The 16,826-nt window shown below is 34.7% G+C and overlaps 1 long non-coding RNA gene across 1 annotated transcript in view; it reads left to right on the top strand.

Annotated features, from left to right (window-relative positions):
* LOC309615493 overlaps positions 1–16,826 on the top strand; it is a 250,107-nt gene that overhangs the window by 23,572 nt on the left and 209,709 nt on the right. The window contains exons 3-4 of the long non-coding RNA XR_014236874.1: positions 1,641–1,687; positions 5,000–5,109. This is a non-coding gene — a long non-coding RNA (uncharacterized lncRNA). The remainder of the gene's footprint in view (positions 1–1,640; positions 1,688–4,999; positions 5,110–16,826) is intronic.

The raw sequence follows: 16,826 nt of genomic DNA, 5'->3' as shown, positions 1-16,826 counted from the left end.
CCCTAGTACTCTATTTACTCCATTTGTTGAGGAAATTTATTTTTTATCACCTATTTAATTTGACTTGTCACTCTCCATCATTTAAACTTCCTACTTTATCATCATAATCTTCATTTTACAGACTAAATTTCTTTACTCAAGGATATCCCCTTTATTAAAATACCTACTGACATAAATAACTCTCACACCAATAATACACAGATCTCAAAGTGGCAACGAGTAGTTTGAAATGAGGACGCTGACAGGTTTGATTTATCTATACAGTTTTCTTATTTTATTAAAGCAAATACATAAAGATTGATAGATTTCCTCTTTTAATAACAAATCTGACAGTACTTGGAGAAAAATAACTGCATAACAAATGTAACAGAGTCAGACATCAGTTTTTAATGTTTGAATGTTGTCAGATTTCAAGCTTCGCCATCCCTCTTCCCCTCCTCTGCTCCACATTTGCACAAGCAGAGAACAAAGTCTACACGCTCCCTCTCTCAGCCCTGGCAGGGATGTCACACCCACAATCCTCTGCCCACAGTTGGAAACGTGGCCCTACCCCACATCACAGTAAAACCCCCAAGCCAGTTTCCTTTCCCTGCTCTCTCAAACCATTTGAGACCAACTTGGGAGGACTACTCTGTTCTCCTCTGAAACGCTTATTTTGCAACTCCAGGCATACCTCGTTTTATTGCACTTTGCAGATTAAGTGTTTTACAAATTGAAGGTTTGTGACATCCCTGCCCCAAGCAAGTCTATGGGCACCATTTTTCCAACAGCATTTGATCACTTTGTGTCTCTGTGTCACGTTTTGGTATTCTCAGAATATTTCAGACTTCTTCAATATTATTACTTTGTTATGGTGATCTGTGAGCAGTGATTTTTGATGTCACTATTGTAATTGCTTTGGGATGCAAACTGCACCCATAAAAGATGGTGATCTTAATTGATAAATGTTGTTTGTGTTCTAACGGCTCCACCAAATGGCCATTCCCCTACCTTTCTCCCTCTCCTCAGGCCTCCCTATTCCCTAAGACACAACAATAATGGAATTAGGCTGATTAATAACCCTACAGTGACCTCTAAGTGTTCAAGTAAAAGGGTCAATAGGGAGGGCAAACTTCACTGTTACCTGATTTTAAGAAATTAGCACAGTCACCCCAGCCTTCAGCACCACCACCCTGATCAGTCCGCAGCCATCAGCATGGGCAGGATATTCTACCAGCAAAACGATTATGACTTGCTGAAGGCTCAGATGATGGTTAGCATTTTTTACCAATAAAGTATTTTAAAATTAAGGTATGTACTTTGTTTTTGAGAAATAATGCTATTGCAGACTTAGTAGACTACAGTAAGTGTAAACTTATATGCATGTAAAGACAAAAAATTTGTGTGACTTGCTTTATTGCACTGGTCTGGAACCAAACCTGCAATAACTTTGAGGTATACTTGTAATAAACTTTGCACTCCTTCTTGGTGTGTATTTGGCATCATCATTTCTGACATACACACCAAATTTTGTGTGGGTTCTGTTCCACTTTTGTAGAATGTCCAAAAGTGGAAGAATCTACAGAAACTAGGAGACTGCTCCCTTAGTGCAATATACACATGGGTACTTACGAGTCTTCTCATTTATTCATTGTGTGCAGATCTCAATGGACACTGAATTTTGCAACAGATAACCATGAAACATATGGTAAGTAACTTCTTTATATTATATTTGTCATGATTATTGAAAATGATCTATGTATTTTCCAATGATATCAAATGGAACCACAAATCATTAACCAAAAAGTAATGCGTAGAAGAGAGGATAATGGTATTGATAAAAATGAAGAAGTTTGTTCCCTAAAAAGATAACTATTTAGCTTATATTTTTCTTTTAGAAAAATTTTGAGGGCTCTGTCTAGGTAACATTTTAATTTGTAATTATTACACTGGTATTTTTGAAAACATTGAAAAGTATCAGAATTTTTTTTAAAAATCAATATTTTGCACTCCAATTCTGCAAGAGAACTGGAAACTCTTTCATAGAAACATGTACATGTACATCCAAATCCAGGATCAGTGTTCTAGTATCTCAAAGTGGTAAAAAAGAGAAACATATTTGAAAGATTGGATAAATTTAATGTCCAAGTAAATTTCTGGGAAAAAATAATAGAAATTTCAGCATTACCGAATTACTGAGTTACTGAAAATATTTATGTTTTTATGAATTGTAACATATCTATTTTTTCCATTAATAGAGATGAGAATAAAACATAATTTTGAAGAAAAACATATTTGTATAAGAACAGGATGAAATATGGACCAAATAAAAGATCTTTTGATATCCTAGGTTATTATGAGAATGAATCAATGAATTAACATATATAAAGAGCACAGGATAATACCTGGCCCATAAAAAAATATTCAATGTTGCCTAATATTATTAGAATTTTTATTGATATTATTGCAATAAGCATGGGGATAGGCATCAGACACTTACTATTCCAGTTATATTTGAATTGTGAGGAATGTCTTTCACATTTTCTGGACATGTATTTCAATTCAATTTAATTTTTATAAAGTTTTTCACTACCAAAATGGGCCTCATAATACTAATTTTTAATTATGTATGAACTGTCCTCACACTTCTCTCTTTCCTTTTTTTCCTCTTCAATTAAAGTGCAGTGATTCCTTAGATGTTGCAATTGGCTTTGACAGTATTGCTGAAACACCCAGTTTTGAGGTAGTTAACAAATAAATCAAGGAAATAGTCAGTGCCAGCCACTGACCTTTGTGTCATCAGAGTCCAGGGAGACAAATCCTGCTTTTTTTTCAGTTTTTTGTTTGTTTGTTTGTTTTTAGATTCTGCATATAACAGTGAGATCATACAGTATTTGTCTTTTTCATCTGATTTATTTCACTTACCATAATACCCTCAAGGTTCATCTACTTTGTAGCAAAATGACAGGACTTTCTTCTCTTGTTATGGCTGAATAATATTTCATTGTAAATCCCTGCTCTTAATTGCCTTGTTGTCCAGTAGGTTAAGATAGTTAATAAAAATATTTTTTCTTAATTCGTTTTTTTTTTTTTACACTCAACACTACAAGGAGCATTTATTTCAGACATGTGGCTACATCAGTTAAATGTAATGTGTATTCACAACATTAGTCATTTCACACAGCAGCTCTTTATAATGCATGTGCCTTGCTAAAGGAGCCAAGATTCATTGAGGCATAAAACCACAAAGCATCATTATAGATCATACATCACTATTTTTAAAAAACATGAAATTTTTACAATAGTTTTCTTCTGCAAATTACTAATAATGGTCCAAATAATCAAATATTTTCTTCACTTACTCCATTTGACCCTGCATCCTGATTATATAAATTGACCCATCACTACCTTAATTCAACAATAATTTTTTTTTAACATCTTTATTGGAGTATAATTGCTTTACAATGGTGAGTTAGTTTCTGCTTTATAACAAAGTAAATCAGTTATACATATACATATGTTCCCATATCTCTTCCCTCTTGCAACTCCCTCCCTCCCACCCTCCCTATCCCACCCCTCTAGGTGGTCACAAAGCACAGAGCTGATCTCCCTGTGCTATGCGGTTGCTTCCCACTAGCTATCTATTTTATGTTTGGTAGTGTATGTATGTCCATGCCACTCTATCACCCTGTCACATCTTACCCTTCCCCCTCAGCATATCCTCAAGTCCATTCTCTAGTAGGTCTGTGTCTTTATTCCCATCTTGCCACTAGGTTCTTCATGACCTTTTTTTTTTTTTTTCCTTAGATTCTATATAAATGTGTTAGCATACTGTATTTGTTTTTCTATTTCTGACTTACTTCACTCTGTATGACAGACTCTAACTCCATCCCCTCACTACAAAAAACTCCATTTTGTTTATTTTTATGGCTGAGTAATATTCCATTGTATATATGTGCTACATCTTCTTTATCCATTCATCTGATGATGGACACTAAGGTTGCTTCCATGTCCTGGCTATTGTAAATAGAGCTGCAATGAACATTTTGGTACATGACTCTTTTTGAATTATGGTTTTCTCAGGGTATATGCCCAGTAGTGGGATTGCTGGGTCATATGGTAGTTCTATTTTTAGTTTTTTAAGGAACCTCCATACTGTTCTCCATAGTGGCTGTATCAATTTACATTCCCACCAACAGTGCAAGAGGGTTCCTTTTTCTCCACACGCTCTCCAGCATTTATTGTTTCTAGAATTTTTGGTGATGGCCATTCTGACCGGTGTGAGATGATATCTCATTGTAGTTTTGATTTGCATTTCTCTAATGATGAATGATGTTGAGCATTCTTTCATGTGTTTGTTGGCAATCTGTATATCTTCTTTGGAGAAATGTCTATTTAGGTCTTCTGCCCATTTTTGGATTGGGTTGTTTGTTTTTTTGTTATTGAGCTGCATGAGGTGTTTGTAAATCTTGGAGATTAATCCTTTGTCAGTTGCTTCATTTGCAAATATTTTCTCCCATTCTGAGGGTTGTCTTTTGGTCTTGTTTATGGTTTCCTTTGCTGTGCAAAAGCTTTTAAGTTTCATTAGGTCCCATTTGTTTATTTGTGTTTTTATTTCCATTTCTGTCAGAGGTGGGTCAAAAAGGATCTTGCTGTGATTTATGTCATAGAGTGTTCTGCCTATGTTTTCCTCTAAGAGTTTGATAGTGTCTGGCCTTACATTTAGGTCCTTAATCCATTTTGAGTTTATTTTTGTGTATGGTGTTAAGGAGTGTTCTAATTTCATACTTTTACATGTACCTGTCCAGTTTTCCCAGCACCAGTTATTGAAGAGGCTATCTTTTCTCCACTGTATATGCTTGCCTCCTTTATCAAAGATAAGGTGACCATATGTGCGTGGGTTTATCTCTGGGCTTTCTATCCTGTTTCATTGATCTATATTTCTGTTTTTGTGCCAGTACCATACTGTCTTGATTACTGTAGCTTTGTAGTATAGTGTCTTTCTCTCTCTCTTTCTCAGCCATGTAAGGACACAGCAAGAAGGCGTCAGTCTATAAGCCAGGAAGAAGTCCCTCACCAGGGACCAAATAGGCCAGCTCCTTGATCTTGGACTTCCTGGCCTCCAGAATGGTAAGATTTAAATTCCTGTTTAAACCATGCAGTCAATGGTATTTTGTTATAGCAGTCTGAACTTGAGAAAAGAGTATAGAAGGAATAAATAATCCAAAAAGTAATCAAATGCAATGTAGTTTTAATACATGTAATGTTATTAATGAAAATATGATGTCTTAATGTCTCAAACAAAACCCAAAAATCAAAAAGAAAAGGAAAAGGAAGATACATCACAACATTACAAGATAAAAAGTTAAAACTGATATTGTGTATTGTGGTATTTTATAATTAGTTTGTCAAAAGGAAAATACACATATCAGATATTTCTAGGCTACAATCTAAACTCAGGAATAACTAGAATATGTGATATTTTCTTCAATAACTAATTTTCAAAATTAACAAATATGTTTTAAAATTAAATATATATATTGTTTTCTTACATTAATTTTCTGATTACTAATATATGTTCATTATAGCTATTTTAGAAAACATTAAAATAAAAGAAGAAAGGTTATTATATTCTCTGTGTTTCGTTAGTTATATATATTCTTTAATACATCTTTTAATATATTCAAATTATATTTAATATTTTATTTACATAAATGTGAAAATGTCCAAAATTAAGAAATAGTATCATTTTTAAAAATCAACTAATTGACATTAAAAAACTTGATATTTCATTGCCTTAACTTGAATTTCTCATTAATAATATTAAAAATATGTGAATATAGAACTTTAGAGTTTCTAGTACTTCTATAAATTACCTAGTCTTGTTCTTGCCCATTTCCCCCCACACTGGGGATATTGTTTGTGCAGTTTTTAGTAAATTATAAGAAATTTTCATAATTAAATGTCATTTTCTTGCATTTATATAGCAATTTTTTCCAATTCACTTGTGTGTCTTTTAAAATTTTCTTCATGGCATACTGTTTATGATTTCTAGATGTCAGTTTGTTATGAGCAAATCTATTTTCTTAAAACCTTTCTGAGAATACTTTTATTTTGATGATTTTATTGTTTTGAAATAAATGTAAATATTAGCTATATAATTTATTTTTTGATGATACACCCCGTCCCCTAACACACACACACACACACATACACACACACCAATACACACTCAAATAGATGCAAAATACGTCTTGAATTTCATCATTGGTGTATTTTGCTGATCTTTTCCTTTCTTCCTCTGGGTTCAGGTTTCTCTCCCCAATTCCTTTATTCCTTTGTTCTCGGGTAGAATATTAAAAAGGTTTTTCCTAACTGTCTCATAATGACTGTTAACACCAACCTGACTTAGAAATTAATCCTTAGTTTCTATTCAGTCTCTTTTAGTTGTAAACTAATTCCATATGCTCCTAAATCAAGCCCTGGAGCACCAAACTCCAGACTGAATCACAGCCCCTGTAGCTTATCAGGGAGTTTTATTTAATGACCAATTTGGGGGGGGGGTATTTCTCTATGAAAGCAAGAGATTCCAAGTATTGTTTAAATAAAAATGGCTTTCTGTAGGGGGGTGGTTATCAGTGGGGAGTCTCAGTTGAGTCTTATCATGGGATTCACATTATGATCCTGGTAACTTTGGTAGTGTTGGTAACTTTTTTTTCTTTTTTGGTGTCTTTTTTATGAGATGATAATTATGAAGTGTATATTTGTATTTTTAATTTATTGTTTGTTTCCTTTAATTTTCAACTAACAGACAAACACTGTGATAAGATTTGTGATATGCATGTAAGACACTGGGTGGAGGCAACAAGGGATGGGAGTCAAGGGTGTTGTCACTTAGGTAGAACCATAGAATGCTGTTTGAAGTCCTTGACTGAATGGTTATAGGAAAACAAAAAAAGCAGCTGCTTCCCTTCAGGCAACTGTAATTCTTGGCACACAAATGGTGCTGTTCCAAAGATGTGCAAAAATGCTAAAAGACTACAGGGAGAAAAGGAATCTCCTCATTTCTGATACAAAAATGTGAAGTTCTCTGTCATCTATGACAGTTGGAGAGAAAGCAGTATTTTTGTCACATTTTGAATGTCACAACTTTGGAAGACCCACAGCAATAAGTATTCCAGGAGGTTAATAGTGATAGAAGCCATGGAAGAATACCAGTTGGAGAAGCTGGTACTCAGCAAAGGGGCATTAGGAGAGCAAAACCAGCCATTGGGCAGGACATATGTGTGTTCTTATAAACAAGGAAGAAACATGCTGAAAATTCCCAGTAGTCAGGGTAGTATAAGATGAGGTAAATATGTGTGGTTTGGGAAATTTTGGTTACATAGCTGGGTGGCACAAAGGTAGTAACAGTTTATGTGCCCTGCAATGTTACTGATGTTTACTGAGTTTATATTACATTTTGATGGTGATAATAGAATTGTGCAGAGAAAAAAGTGAGATTAATACATGATTGCATTTGCGGATTTAGTTACACCTTTAAATTCAACATAAATGCAAAATATACAATTTCATTATTTCACAACTTCTTTCAGAACCTATTCATTTCTACTGGCTCTTACTTGTCCTGAAAGTGAATTCCAAACCACATTTAATTTTAAGAGAAAATAGAAAGAATAGGGAGAAAAAACACTTTTAAAAAGAGATGAAAAGAAAGCATTGAGGAAAATAACAAGAATCACCAGGGACATGAATAAATAAAGTAATATTTTGGCTAATGTCTAAATCATTTTCAGGTTGAATTCCACACAAGATAAGCCATTCTTTCTGTTGCATAATCTCCAATATTCATTCTTTCTCTTGCCAATTATTTTGTTCTTGAAAACCATTCTTACTTTTAAAATGTAAGGCTACAACACCAGAAATTGATGTCTTGGAAATACTACTTTTGGGAGAAAAAGATTTATGTTCTTCATTTTTCTAATTTCTTGAAAAAAATAAAATCAGTGTGTGTGTGTGTGTGTGTGTGTGTGTGTGTGTGTGTGTGTTTGTGTGTATGTGTGTGTGTTTGCAGAAAATAACTCATACACATCGCCTAGCATGTGCAATCCTATATGTTATGTTACCTCAAAAAAACCTTTAATTTGAAGGATCTTTGTCAAGATTGATACAGAGCAAAACTAATTTTTAAAAAATCTGAACATAGTGATGGAAAACCTTGACAGTCAAAGGCTGTGATAAGAATGTTCAAGGAACTGTGTGAAGGGTTCAAAATGAATAAAAATGTGATAGAAGAATTATCTTCCTGTTTCTTTAACTTGATACTGAGAAAAGTAATGGCCACAGACATAATAAAAGAAGCCCTGCTATGTGGAATAGAATGAATGACCTTAGATTTAGAAATGATATTGACCTCTCATCTTAGACATTGAAGAAACTGTATAAGGGTGGGGGAATGGGGAGGAAGAGAAGAAAACAGATTATTCTCTTAGAACTTCAGTTTGTCTGAAGTAATCACATAGTAGGGGAAAAAAAGTGGCAATGACTTCTAGTGATCATCAAAGCTAGAGATAAAAAAGCAGACCACTAAGAATAGAAGAAGACATAACATAAGAGAATTACTGCTTCTCAATTTGATAATGACTTCAGTAATTCAATTTTTAATTCAAAATCTATATACTCTCTATTCTTTTAATGTTAAATATTTAAGAATATATTAAAATGTTTAAATTATAGATGGAAGATAAAAAATTTTTAAATAGCTGGGCAGGTTTAAAACTGAAAAGTAAATTTGTGGTGCTATTGAATCACTTTATTACAATAGGATTAATACACCTAAAGTGGATTTCATATTTGAAAATTAATTGAGAATTTACAAGAAACATTTATAAAAATATTTATTGAAAAGTGATCAAGAAATACAAATAAAATGTGGAAGTATCATTGCATCACAGGCTGTACATGTAAAGTCAGTGCCAATACAATTCATATTTTAAAATATATAATTATCTACATGAAAAGATTTTACTCACCTTTGAGGCCAGTTTCAAGGCCTATTATCTCTGAGAATTTCTCCAATATTTCTCCTTCTTAGATAGGCTTTAAAACTCCTTATTGCATACTATTTACAATGATATCATAATGGCCAGTTTCTCCATTTATTTAATTAATAATCTTTGAATGCCTACATGTGAATAAATACATGTACAAATTACTTTCAGGTTGTGATAAATCTTTTGAATTAAATAATATAGTTAACCATGATAAAAAAAATATATGAACTACTACCCAAAGCAATCTACAGATTTAATGCAATCCCTATCAAATTACCCATGACAAATAATCCTAGAACAAATAATCCTAAAATAATATGGATCCATAAAAGACCCAGAATTGCCAAAGTAATCCCAAGGAAAAAGAACAAAGCTGGAGGCATGACCCTCCCAGCCTTCAGACACTACTACAAAGCTACAGTAATCAAAACAACATGGCATTGGCACAAAAACATATATATGGAGCAGTGGAACAGAAGAGAGAGCCCAGAAATAAACCTACACACCTACGGTCACTTAATCTTCACAAAAGAGACAAGAATATACAATGGAGAAAAAGTCTCTTCAGCAAGTGGTGTTGGGAAAGCTGGACAACTGCATGCAAATCAATGAAGTTAGAACACTGCCTTACACTATATACAAAAATAAACTCAAAATGGCTTAAAGACTTAAATATAAGACATGATACCATAAAACTTCCAGAAGAGAACATAGGCAAAACATTCTCTGACATAAATCATGGCAATGTTTTCTTAGGTTAGTCTCCCAAGTCAATAGAAATAAAAGCAAAGATAAACAAATAGGACCTAATGAAACTTATATAAGCTTTTGCACAGCAAAGGAAACCATAAACAAAATGAAAAAACAACATAAGGACTGGGAGAAAATATTTGCAAATTATGTGACCAACAAAGGCTTAATCTCCAAAATATACAAACAGCTCATACAACTCAATAACAAAAAAACCCACAAACAACCCAATCGAAAAATGGGCAGAAGACCTAAGTAGACATTTCTCCAAAGAAGACATACAGATGGCAAATAGCACATGAAAAGATGTTCAGCATCACTAATTATTAGAGAAATGCAACTCAAAACTGCAGTGAGGTACCACCTCACACCAGTCAATGGCCATAATTAAAAAGTCTACAAATAACAAATGCTGGAGAGGGTGTGGAAAAAAGGAAATCCTCAGTGCCAGCATCCTGAGCCAGCCTCGTGGGCTTCCTCCCTGCACAGCCTGTGAGTGACAGCCCTTCCCTCGCACCTGACTGGGGATCTGGGGCGAGGAGCTGCTGCATGAAAGGAAATCTGAGGCACAGAGAAGTTAACTGCCTAGTCCAAGATCATAGAACTAAGCTGTGAGACTAGAGTTGGTGTCCTTCATGCATCACATCTTCCCCATCACTTAAGAAGCCATTGAGATACTTGCATATTTAGCTGTCTCCTAGCAACCGTGAGGCTGACAGGGTGTTGGTGCTCTGGCCAGGTGTCAGACCTGAGCCTCTGAGGTGGGAGAGCCAAGTTCAGGACATTGGTGCACCAGAGACCTCCCAGCCCCTTGTAATATCAATTAGCGAGAGCTACTTCCAGAGATCTCAGCCTCAGTGCTAAGACCCAGCTTCACTCAACGACCAGCAAGCTCCAATGCTGGACACCCCATGCCAAACACCTAGAAAGACAGAAACACAACACCACTTATTAGCAGAGAGGTGCCTAAAATCATAATAAGTTCACAGACACCCTAAAACAAACCACCAGACACAGTCATGCCCACCAGAAACACAAGATCCAGCCTCATCCTCTGGAACGCAGGTACCATCCCCCTCCACCAGGAAGCTTAAACAACCCACTGAACCAACCTTACCCACGGGGGGCAGACACCAAAAAAAAAAAACGGAACTATGAACCTGCAGCCAGCAAAAAGGAGACCTCAAACACAGTAAGTTAAGCAAAATGAGAAGACAGAGAAATACGCAGCAGGTGAAGGAGCAAGGTAAAAACCCACCAGACCAAACAAATGAAGAGGAAATAGGCAGTCTACCTGAAAAACAATTCAGTGTAATGATAGTAAAGATGATCCAAAATCTTGGAAATAGAATGGAGAAAATAAAAGAAGCTTTTAAAAAGAACCTAGAAGAACTAAAGAGCAAACAATGATGAAAAACACAATAAAAGAAATTAAAAATTCCCTGGAAGGAATCAATAGCAGAATAACTGAAGAAGAATGGATAAGTGACCTGGAAGATAAAATAGTGGAAATAACTACTGCAAAGCAGAATAAAGAAAAAAGAATGAAAAGAATTGAGGATAATCTCAGAGACTTCTGGGACAATATTAAAGGCACAAACATTGGAATGATAGGGGTCCCAGAAGAAGAGAAAAAGAAAGGGAATGAGAAAATATCTGAAGATATTAGAGTGGAAAACTTCCCTAATATGGGAAAGGAAATAATCAAGTCCAAGAAGCACAGAGAGTCCCATATAGGATAAATCCAAGAAGAAACACGACAAGACATATTTTAATCAAACCCTCAAAAATTAAATACAAAGAAAAAATATTAAAAGCAGCAAGGGAAAAGCAACAAATAACGTACAAGGGAATCCCCATAAGGTTAACAGCTGATCTTTCAGCAGAAACTCTGCAAGCCAGAAGGGTGTGGAAGGACATATTTAAAGTGATGAAAGGGAAAAACCTACCACCAAGATTACCCTACCCAGCAGGGATCTCATTCAGATTTGACAGAGAAACTAAAACCTTTAGAGACAAGCAAAAGCTAAGAGAATTCAGCACCACCAAACCAGCTATATAACAATTGCTAAAGAAACTTCTCTAGGCAGGAAACACAAGAGAAGGAAAAGATGTATAATAAAAAACCCAAAACAATTAAGAAAATGGTAATAGGAACATACATATCAATAATTACCTTAAATGTAAATGGATTAAATGCTCCAACCAAAAGACACAGGCTCACTGAATGCATACAAAAACAAGACATATATATGCTGTCTACAAGAGACCACTTCAGACCTAGGGACACATACAGACTGAAAGTGAGGGGATGGAAAAAGATATTCCATGCATATGGAAATCAAAAGAAAGCTGGAGTAGCAATTCTCATATCAGACAAAATAGACTTTAAAATAAAGACTTTTACAACAAACAAAGAAGGACAACACATAATGATCAAGGTATCAGTCCAAGAAGAAGATCTAACAATTGTAAATAATTATGCATCCAACATAGGAGCACCTCAATACATAAGGGAAATGCTAGCAGCCATAAAAGGGGAAATCGACAGTAACACAATAATACTAGGGGATTTTAACACCTCACTTTCACCAATGGACAGATCATCCAAAATGAAAATAAATAAGGAAACACAAGCTTCAAATGACACATTAAACAAGATGGACTTAATTAATATTTAGAGGACATTCCATCCAAAAACAATAGAATACACTCTTTTCTCAAGTGCTCATGGAATGTTCTCCAGGTTAGACAATATCTTGGGTCACAAATCAAGCCTTGGTAAATTGAAGAAGATTGAAATCATATCAAGTAACTTTTGTGACCCCAATGCTATGGGACTAGCTATCAGTTACAGGGAAAAAAAACTGTAAAAATTATAAACACATGGAGACTAAACAATACGCTACTAAATAACCAAGAGATCAATGAGGAAATCAAAAAATACCTAGAAACAAATGACAATGAAAACACGACGACCCAAAACCTATGGGATGCAGCAAAACAGTTCTAAGAGGGAAGTTTATAGCAATACAATCCTACCTCATGAAACAAGAAAAGTCTCAAATAAACAAGCTAATCTTACACCTAATACAATTAGAGAAAGAACAAAAAAACTCCAAAGTTAGCAGAAGGAGAGTAATCATAAAGATCAGATCAGAAATAAATGAATAAGAAATGAAGAAAATGATAGCAAAGATCAATAAAACTAAAAGCTGGTTCTTTGAGAAGATAAAAAAAAAAATTGATAAACCATTAGGCAGACTCATCAAGAAAAACAGGGAAAAGACTCAAATCCACAGAATTAGAAATGAAAAAGGAGAAGTAACAAGTGACACTGCAGAAATACAAAGGATCATGAGAGATTACTATAAGCAAATATATGTCAATAAAATGGACAACCTGGAAGAAATAGACAAATTCTTAGAAAAGCACCACCTTCTGAGACTGAACCTAGAAGAAATAGGAAATATAAACAGACCAGTCACAAGCACTGAAATTGAAACTGTGATTAAAAATCTTCCAACATACAAAAGCCCAAGACCAGATGGCTTCACAGACAAATTCTATCAAACACTTAGAGAAGAGTTAACACCTATCCTTCTCAAACTTTTCCAAAATATAGCAGAGGGAGGAACACTGCCAAACTCATTCTATGGGGCCACCGTCTCCTGATACCAAAAGCAGACAAAGATGTCACAAAAAAGAAAACTACAGGCCAATATCACTGATGAACATACATGCAAAAGTCCTCAACAAAATACCAGCAAACAGAATCCAACAGCACATTAAAAGGATCATACACCATGATCAAGTGGGGTTTATCCCGGAAATACAAGGATTCTTCAATATACACAAATCAATCAATGTGATACACCACATTGACAAATTGAAGGATGAAAACCACTTGATAATCTCAATAGATACAGAAAAAACTGTCAACTTAATTCAACACCAATTTATGATAAAAACCCTCCAGAAAGCAGACATAGAGGGAAGTTACCTCAACAAAATATATGCCCTATACGACAGACACACAGCCAACATCATTCTCAGTGGTGAAAAACTGAAACCATTTCCACTAAGATCAGGAACAAGACAAGGTTGCCCACTCTCACTGCTATTATTCAACATAGTTTTGGAAGTTTTAGCCACAGCAATAAGAGAATAAAAAGAAATAAAAGGAATCCAAATCAGAAAAGAAGAAGTAAAACTGTCACTGTTGGCAGATGACATGATACTATACATAGAGAATTCTAAAGATACTACCAGAAAACTACTAGAGCTAATCAATGAATTTGGTAAAGTAGCAGGATACAAAATTGATGCACAGAAATCTCTTGCATTCCTATACACTAATGATGAAAAATCTGAAAGAGAAATTAAGAAAACACTCCCATATACCATTACAACAAAAAGAATAAAATACCTAGGAATAAACCTACCTAAGGAGACAAAAGACCTGTATGAAGAAAACTATAAGAAACTGATGAAAGAAATTAAAGATGATACAAACAGATGGAGAGATATACCATGTTCTTGGATTGGAAGAATCAGCATTGTGAAAATGACTATACTACCCAAAGCAATCCAGAGATTCAATGCAATCCCTATCAAACTACTAATGGCATTTTTCACAGAACTAGAGCAAAAAAATGCACAATTTGTATGGAAACACAAAAGACCCTGAATAGCTAAAGCAATCTTAAGAAAAACAGAGTTGGAGGAATCAGGCTCCCTGACTTCAGACTCTACTACAAAGCTACAGTAATTGAGACACTATGGTACTGGCACAGAAACAGAAATATAAATCAATGGAACAGGATAGAAAGCCCACAGAAAAACCCACACACATATGGTCACCTTATCTTTGATAAAGGAGGCAAGACTATACAATGGAGAAAAGACAACCTCTTCAATAGTGGTACTGGGAAAACAGGACAGCTACACGTAAAAGAATGAAATTAGAACACTCCCTAACACCATACACAAAAATAAACTCAAAATGGATTAAAGACCTAAATGTCAGGCCAGACACTATAAAACTCTTAGAGGAGAACATAGGCAGAACACTCTATGACATAAATCACAGCAAGATCATTTTTGACCCACCTCCTAGAGAAAAGGAAATAAAAACAAAAATAAACAAATGGGGCCTAATGAAACTTAAAAGCTTTTGCACAGCAAAGGAAACCATAAACAAGACCAAAAGACAACCCTCAGAATGGGAGAAAATATTTGCAAATGAAGCAACTGACAAAGGATTAATCTCTAAATTATACAAGCAGCTCATGCAGCTCAATATCAAAAAAATGAACAACTGAATCACAAATTGGGCAGAAGACCTAAATAGACATTTCTCCAAAGAAGATATACAGATTGCCAACAAACACATGAAAGGATGCTCAACACCACTATTCTTTAGAGAAATGCAAATCAAAACTACAATGAGGTATCACACTGGTCAGCATGGCCATCATCAAAATTCTACAAACAATAAATGTTGGAGTGTGTGGAGAAAAGGGAATTCTCTTGCACTATTGGTGGGAATGTAAACTGATACAGCCACTATGGAGAACAGTATGGAGGTTCCTTAAAAAGCTAAAAATAGAACTATCATATGACCCAGCAATCCCAGTACTGGGCATATACCCTGAGAAAGCCATAATTCAAAAAGAGTCATGTACCACAATGTTCATTGCAGCTCTATTTACAATAGCCAGGACATGGTAGCAACCTAAGTGTCCATCAACAGATGAATGGATAAAGAAGATGTGGCACATATTACAATGGAATATTACTCAGGCATATAAAGAAATGAAATTTAGTTATTTGTAGTGAGGTGGGTGAACGTAGAGACTGTCATACCGAGTGAAGTAAGCCAGAAAGAGAAAAATAAATACTGTATGCTAACACATACATATGGAATCTAAAAAAAAAAATAGTTCTGAAGAACCTAGGGGCAGGACAGGAATAAAGATGCAGACGTAGAGAATGGACTTAAAACACAGGGAGGGGGAAGGGTAAGCTGGGACAAAGTGAGAGAATGTCATGGACATATATACACTACCAATTGTAAAATAGATAGCTAGTGAGAAGTAGCCACATAGCACAGGGAGATCAGCTTTGTGCTATTTGACCACCTGGAGGGGTGGGATAGGGAGGTGAGAGGGAGACGCAAGAGGGAGGAGATATGGGGATATATATATATGTATACATTTAGCTGATTCAGTTTGTTATACAGCAGAAACTAACACAACATTGTAAAGCAATTATACTCCAATAAAGATGTTAAAATAAATTTAAAAAAAAAATGGAATCCTCCTACTGTTGGTGGGAATGTGAATTGTTGCAGCCACTATGGAAAACAGTATGGATGTTCCCTAAGAAGCTAAAAATAGAGTTGCCATATGATCCAAAAATCCCAGTACTGGGCATATATACAGAGAAAACTCTAATTCAAAAAGATACATGTACCCCAATATTCATAGCATCATTATTTACAATAGCCAAGACATGGAATGAACCTAAATGTCTATTGACAAATGAATGGATAAAGATGTGGCATATAGATACAATGGAATATTTCTCAACCTTAAAAAATAATGAAATAATGCCATTTGCAGCAACATGGATGGACCTAGAGATTATCATAGTAAGTGAATTAAGTCATACAGACAAAGAAACATGTTATATGGTATTACTTATATGTGGAATCTAAAATATGACACAAATGAACTTATTTACAAACAGAAACAGACTCACAGACATAAAGAACAAATTTATGGTTACCAAAGGGTAAAGGGGTTGGCAGAGGGATAAATTAGGAGTTTTGGATTAGCAGATACCTACTATTTATAAAATAAATAAACAACAAGGGGGAAAAAAAGCAAGAAACTAACCTGGTTCTGTTACGCCATTAAAATTAAATTTAGTTGTTAGAACAGTGTCTATAGGATACTAAACTTCATATATGAAGAGGCTAATTTTGTTAATAAAAAATATATACTAAAACAAAAATATATACGAGCAGGTTGTCTAGAT

This window comes from Balaenoptera borealis (assembly GCF_965194805.1).
Source record: "Balaenoptera borealis genome assembly, chromosome: 18".
In the NCBI taxonomy this organism is placed as follows: Eukaryota; Metazoa; Chordata; class Mammalia; order Artiodactyla; family Balaenopteridae; genus Balaenoptera; species Balaenoptera borealis.
The sequence above is the reverse complement of the archived record's forward strand: the minus strand, read 5'-3'. Positions and strand labels throughout refer to the sequence as shown.